This window comes from Myotis lucifugus, unplaced genomic scaffold (assembly GCF_000147115.1).
Source record: "Myotis lucifugus unplaced genomic scaffold, Myoluc2.0 scaffold_9, whole genome shotgun sequence".
NCBI lineage: Eukaryota > Metazoa > Chordata > Mammalia > Chiroptera > Vespertilionidae > Myotis > Myotis lucifugus.
The window spans coordinates 9,725,323-9,732,803 of record NW_005871057.1 but is presented as its reverse complement, the minus strand read 5'-3'; the positions used below and the strand labels follow the sequence as shown (position 1 = coordinate 9,732,803).

The following is a 7,481-nucleotide window of genomic DNA, read 5'->3' as shown; positions in this document are numbered from 1 at the left end:
TACTTTTGCCCCACTTGGCATTTGCTGTAATGGTCAATTAAGAATTAAAAAGATTATTTACTTTAATATATTTCACAACTCACTTAAATGTTTACATTTAACATAAGCCTTATTGATATGTAAACTATTTAAACTACTTTATTTGTACTTAGAAATGTATTAAATTGTTCATATATCACATACATGGTAGATAGCAATTCTGAAAGCTGGGAGCAATTCAGAACAACTGGATTGGAAATTTGGGTTGAAAATTTGTTGCCACAATTTTCTACATATATATTCTAATTGAGGATGTATTTATTTTTTATGTGTTACTATAATAGCTTGTGTACCTGCAAGAGGAGTATTATTTCAGCAATGGAGTTTAAGTTATCTCTTAAATTGTGTTTACCTAGCTCATAAACTTCTTTCTTTAATTGCCTTTAAGTAATTTAAGAATTAAAAAAATAAGACTTTCAAGTAAAATTTATTATTTATAATAAAATCAACTATATTAATTCAAATATGTCACTTCTAATATGATTAGGAATATTTGTTTCTTAAGCCATTAATAAATACAACTATTTTTATGGAAATCAGTAATAGATAACTGGGCTGTAGCTCTTAAGTTTAGGATATTATATAAGGAATAAGTAAGAAACATTTATTTCAGAAGAGGAAAATATAGTTTGCTGATTCTTACGAATTTTTTTCTTCAAAGTAAAGGTGTTTAAAGAAACTTTATAGTATTTAATGTGTTTATACTTCAATTTCTTGAATACATCAGATATTTGTATTTGTGCTCTTTAGTCCAATTACTATGTAGTCCAAGTTATCATGTGTCACAGGAAATGTTGCATGTTTTCCATATCATTATCAAGAGTATTTCACTTTGAGTAAAACAAACCAAAAAAAGTAACTATTTTTTTTTACTTGGTAAAGTACTTTTAATTTATAAATAAAAAAATGTACTTTTAGGAAATACCTGTATAAAATTTATTTCAAAAAAATTTTTACTTGTAGTATTAATATGAATATCAAGACATCTTTGACTTGTTTTTTAATATCTTGTTACATATTTTTGCAATGATTTTTGAAACATCTTCTAATAAAATCATCTTATAAATACATTCATTCTGTTTTCCCACCCTTTATTTCAGTTTCTCTTTACATGTTTTGTCTTGATTTATTTCTGCTGTAGATCAGCTCCTTCCATAGTGTTGGGGTGAGGTGGTGGGAGAGATGATCTTAGTGCAGGGCTTCCTGATCTTATTTCTCTCACTCTCACCACCAGAGAAGGCATAAACTGCTCCCTTAGGTCTAGTATTTTTAAAATCCAAGGTAAAAACATGATTGGTTTATCTGGAATTAGGTCCTCACTCCTAAGCCAGTCAATAACAAGGACAAGACACCTAGAGTTGCACCATAAGGTGCACATCTGTGAGGCTGAGAATGTTCAGAGGGAAATTGTTATCATGGGTTGACTATATTTGTCTTCCTATTGAATTTCTCTTGTTGAAGATCATTTGTGTATGACCTATGCTGGGCTTCCTTCCTGCATAATCTTATATGTGTTCACAACCACCCACAAAGTAGCTACCATCACCCCAGTTCACAGCATAGAAAGCTGAGACCCAGAGAGGTTAAATTACTTGCTTCTGTCTTAATGCTAGTGCTAGTCTAGACTCAAAGCCTGAGAGAACATGCACTGGGTCTGCATTTTGCTCTCCAGTAGTTTTAAGTATATCATATTGTTGTTCAACCAATCTCTAGAACTCATTTTGCAAAATCAAAATGCTCTCTCTGTTATTGCATGTATAAATGTATCTCTCTATATATGACTTTACATAGGGAGCCATTATATATAGGGAGAGAGAGAGAAAGAGATATTAGATGAAGAGAGATAATCCTTAAGGTATTAACAGTGGTTAACTTTTCCATTTTATTCTTTTTAAGATTTTTCTTTAATGAATGTGGAACCACTTTTTATTAAAAGAAGCAATAAAACTTATGTTTGTATTTAGACATCTACATCCATAACCCAACAAACTGAATGTTTTTATTTCATTATTTAATGATGAAATGGTAAGAAGTAATAACAGTAGGTATCCTATAACAAAAACAAAACACATATTTTTTTCTTTTTATATAATTTATTATGTCATACAAAAAAACACAACATGTATGTTCAATTCTTTGCTTTTAAGAACTTGCCTTACAGCTCTAGTTTTGGCAGCACATATACTAAAATTGGAATGATACAGAGAAGATTAGCATGGACCCTGCGTAAAGATGACATCCAAATCCTTGAAGGGTTCCATATTTTTTGAGCTGCCAAATGGACCTAGAATACCATCCTGCCACAGGTATCAGGGCTACACAGATCTTTGGGTTCTCACTGGGAGTGACACACCAGAGGAACTATGCACATGCTCCCACTACCCCAAGCATCTGAAGCAGACAACTGAGGGACCAGATCCATGGGAGAAGGGGATATAACTCAGAGCAGAGACAATAAAGGCGTGAGACTCAAGGCAGACCTAGCCTCTGGGCTAACAGTTTCTGGACCATTGCCCTGATAAGGTCTTCAACCTCTCAAACCCCAAGCAAAGTGCCCAGGGCCAGAGAGAGACAGCAAAAATGGGGAGACAAATAAACAACTCTCCAAGGAAAGAAAAGAAGGAATTGCCAGAAAAGAAACTAAATGAAATGAATGCATGCAATATGTCAGAAAAAGAATTCAGAGTAAGGGTCATACAGTTCATAAACCGGATGGATGAAAAATCAACAACTTATGTAAGAATCAAGATGAAATAAAAAATGACATAGCTACAATAAAAAACAAAATGGAAGGTTTCAACAGTAGACTAGAACACACAGTTTGATGACTGTGGCTCTGTATTTAGTTTTGAAATCAGAAAGCATGAGACCTCAAATTTTGATTTTTGTATTGAAGATTGTTTTGCCTATTTTAGGTCTTTTGAGTTTCAATATGAGTTTTAGGATGGGTTGTTCTGCAAAAAAACATCTTTTTTGATAGTGATTGTATTGTATCTGTAGATTGTTTTGGGTAGGTTGACATTTTAGCAATATTAAGTATTTCAATCCATGTACATGAGATGTCTTTCCATTGATTTGTGTTAAGTTTTTCAGTAATATTTGTAGTTTCAGTGAACAAGTCTTTCATCTCATTGGTTAAGTTTATTTAAGATAACTATTTGTTATATATTTTAAATGTAACTCTAGATTTCTCATTACACAGTGCTGTCACCTTAAAAGATGTGCTATATAAACTGATTTTTATTGAACCTCTAATAAATACTTTTAACCTACTACACTTATGCCTCTCTTCTTTATAAGCAGGATGCTATGTCTATATTTCATTATTTCTTAATTTTATTATGTTGCAACCATCTCTTATGTTGCAAGTGTTACAGAATGGTAATTTTGTCCACCAGCTCTAGCAGAGCCAAATAATAAATGCAGAGAATTGCAGTGGAATAATATTGACTATTTTATTTTATTGTTTAAAGTATTACAAAGAGCAGTACATATGTCTCCTTTTTTTTCCCCTATTGACCCTCCCTTGGCCTCCCCCACCCCCTGGAACATGCCCTCCCCCCCCCTCCCCAGTGTCTTGCTTCCATTGGTTATGCTTATATACATGCATACAAGTCCTTCGGTTGATCTCTTACCTCCCCCCGCTACACCCCTCCCCAGCCTTCCCACTGCAGTTTGACAGTCTGTTCAATGCTTCTCTGCCTCTGTATCTATTTTTGTTCATCAGTTTATAATGTTCTTTATTATCCATAAATGAGTGAGATCATGTGGTATTTTTCTTTCCCTGACTGACTTATTTCACTTAGCATAATGCTCTCCAGTTCCATCCATGTTGTTGCAAATGGTAAGAATTCCTTCTTTTTTTATTAGCAGCGTAGTATTCCATTGTGTAGATGTATCATAGTTTTCTAATCCAAATAGCTAAGATTTGGAAACAGCCTAAATTCCCATCAGCAGATGAGTGGAATATTGACTCTTTTATTATGAGTGGCACCATACAAGAGAAGAGGAAGCTAAGGGTCAAAAGCTCAGATTCCTAGATAGAGTAGTGTAGGTTACAGATTATACAGGGTAAAATCACAAGGCATTGTGGGTCAGGGGTTCCGGGTCTTGCTGGGAGCTATTTGGAGGGAGGTGAGGTAAGGGTGATGAGTCTTTTCTTTAGGTCTTAAGGACAACTCTAAGATTGTTTCCAGCTTCCCTCTGTTTGGTTTCATGAGAAAGTAGCCAGGGAGTCCTTCCACCTTACAGCTCAGGAACTGAAACATAATTTAGGTCAAGATGTTGTCATTAGCCTGCCAGAGGATGGGGCCGTGTGACTATTAGCCAGGTCTATGCTACTGTCTTTTCCTGCCTTGGGGATTTCTGATTATCGATGGGAAAGGCTAGGTCTATACATATACACACACACATAGAGAGAAATGATTTCTAGAACTTAATCAAGGTCATAAGAACCCTGAATTTCATAATGTTAGTCACCCTAATAATAACTTTTTAAAGATAAATAAGTTATTAAAATAAAAACAACTGTAACTGTTGAGCTTATTTTGTTATAAAATATGCCATGGTTTTGAACTGCTAGAGCTATAAAATCAAACTAAAAGAAAATGAATTATTAAAAATATATGGTGGCCAAAAGTAAATATCCTTTCTGATTATTGCTATTAAAATACATTTTAAATGATAAGAGTAATTTTGCTATACATTAGCTTCTTTAATATTTTAATTAAAATTATAAATTAGAGGAAGCATTTTACAATAAAGTCTACAAAAAACAAAATATATTAAAAGCCACTCGCTGTATAGATCTATATTGGAACTATGCAATGCAAATCAAATACAATCCCTTCCTACATGTTTTCATCATGTTAATTGAAGAGAATATGAAATGAGAAAAGTTAATAACAAAGTTTTAAGGGTTTTTTTTTCTTTTTAAGATAACAAGGGACTAGAAAGAAGGAGGATAGCACAAAGCTGGAGAACAAAAAGAAACAGGATAAATTAAAAAAACATAGAAAAATAAATGATGAAAAGAAAAAATAGGGATATAAACAGTAAAAGAGGAAAGTGGAAGGGTATAAATGAAACTATTAGGAAAAAACAACAACACATGATAAGAGGAGAACTAAGCCATACAATATGCATAATAAACTCAAAGACATTGGTATACAGATATGTGGAAAAATGAATAGCTAGAGTTAATTATTAAGGAACAGGGAGGGGAAAAAACATAAAATGAGGACATGAGAGAAGAATGCAAAGGAAGAGAGGGATATTCCAAAAGTTACTATATATCTTACTTGAGAACTGACTTCATTGACATGGTCACCAAAACATCACACAAGAGATGAGGACAAAACTGGCTCTATGTGAGGGAATCAGGATGGTTTTAAAGAGAAAACAGTATTTAAAAGGAATATTTCATGATATAAAGGAATTCTCTAGTCAATTAGTTCTGGTGAAAAACTATAGGTAGAAGAGCAGCGTGTGCAAAGGTTTTAGAGACCAAATCCAATAATGTGATTGATTCCCCTTGTTCTCTTGACAATGCAGTCTGGTCAGGGTAGTGTCGGTTGAGAAGGCTATGCAGTCACATCTTGCAGTTGGAGGAGGTCAGAGAGGACATAGCAGTTGAACTGAGCACTGGACCCAGGCAATCAGAGGCTCTTCACACCCTCCGTGGTCCTTGGAATGTACGTTCTGCCCACCGTTCCCACAGCCAATAATTTTCAAGGACACACCAGTGAGAATAATGTGTTGAGACAGTGTATATGACCGCACCCCATAAATGCTTCTATCTAAACTTTTAAGTTTCTGGCAGGTGGGTGTGCCAGAGACAAACCTAGTGTATAAGTTCCCTTGCTTATTAACACTGCCACCTACAATATGGGGTGGCCTGCCCCTTTCTTTAGTTTCTCTTTGCCCTCTGTGTATAGGGGGTAATTTCCGATTTCATCCGGAAACTCCTGAGTTTTAAAACACCAATTACAGATCATTTTAAAGATTTCAGACATTATTCTCCAGGTAATGATGAGTAAATAATTTTTTTCTAAGCAGGAGGGTGATAGGATTATACACACTTTAGAAAGAGGACTGGCAGCTGTGTAATAGGTATTGATGGGGGAAATTACTTGAAACAGGGAGCTTAAATAAAAGATTCTTTCCATGATATTGGCAAGAGATGATGAGGCTAGAAATAAGGCCATGAAAGCTAGAAATAACAAAACATATTTAAATAAGGTAGATAAGTTGGCTATTACAAGTAAAGGGACAATGCCTAAATAGTATGGCTACTAAGTGTCTGCTTAGCTAACATGGTATGTGGTGATAGGTTTTACCTGACCAGAATGACATGAAGAATGATCTTACTAAAATGCAAATTGGATCATTTCTTGTCCTCAATGATTCTCCATTTAAAGGTAAAGGTAAAGTCCAAATTCCTTTACACAGCACAAGTAACTAATTATTTCTTTACAATCATCTCTTTGCATGCCCTCCATACCTCATTCTCTACTCCAGCCACACTGAACTATTTTTCCTTATCTAAATGTAATGTGCATATTTCCCTTGGGGCTTTTCCCCACTGCCTGGAAATATTCATTATCCATTTAACCAAGGCTTACTTGGCTTTTTCTTATAATGTTACATCCTACAAGAAGCAGTTCCTAAATACTCCAAGAATAGTTTAGGTATCACTCATATGTAATTGCATATGCCCCTGAATTTATCATTGCAGTCTAGTGTTAGTAAAATTGGCAGTTTCTAAAACATCTGGGATTTTTAAAGAAAGTATGTATCTTGTTCACTACTGAAAGTACCTGCTAAATTAACTGGGATGCCCTGTGCCTGTTTGTGCAATGCAGTTGGATATTCAACCAATTGTCAGTTATTAGATACGTTAACTTATATCCCTTTACATTTGCTTTATGTATCTTCAGCGCTGAACATCATGGTTATTTTAAATATGGCAATTGAGAATGATAAGTAGCCTCTTCCTGCCCCCTTTTTCTTTCTTTCTCTTTCTCTCCAGGTCTTTGAAAATTGCTAGGTAAACTACAGTTCCCAACTGGGATGCTGAAGTTACTGCTCTCCAATTCCATTGTGTTTCTTCCCCAGCAATAGCTACAGTGTTGCCACTTCCCAAAGAGGAAGATGGGCTGGAGGCATTTGCTGTGAGGTTTCATTTTTGTCTCTCCTTTTTCTTCTCCCCTCACCTCTCCCAGTAAAGTGATCAGCTACAGCTACAGGGTGGGTGGAGGAAAAAACAAAAAATTTGATTTACTTTTTCTGATGGTTTCCAGGTGATTCTGTTGTCTTTGCTTCCCCCACAATGTGTGCAGGCCATTTTTGTCATGGTAACAACAGTTTGCACATCAAATAATCAGACATAAAGCAGAATGTCACGTGGAAAGTTATGCAAGGAAAAGCTTCTTTTATTTTTG

General features: G+C 34.8%; 1 non-coding gene across 1 annotated transcript; it reads left to right on the top strand.

Moving 5' to 3' along the window:
- The first annotated feature begins 2,199 nt into the window (after positions 1-2,199).
- On the top strand, positions 2,200-2,306 carry LOC111824966. The gene has a single exon (XR_002828048.1). It is a non-coding gene; the product is annotated as a U6 spliceosomal RNA (small nuclear RNA).
- Positions 2,307-7,481: the final 5,175 nt, after the last annotated feature.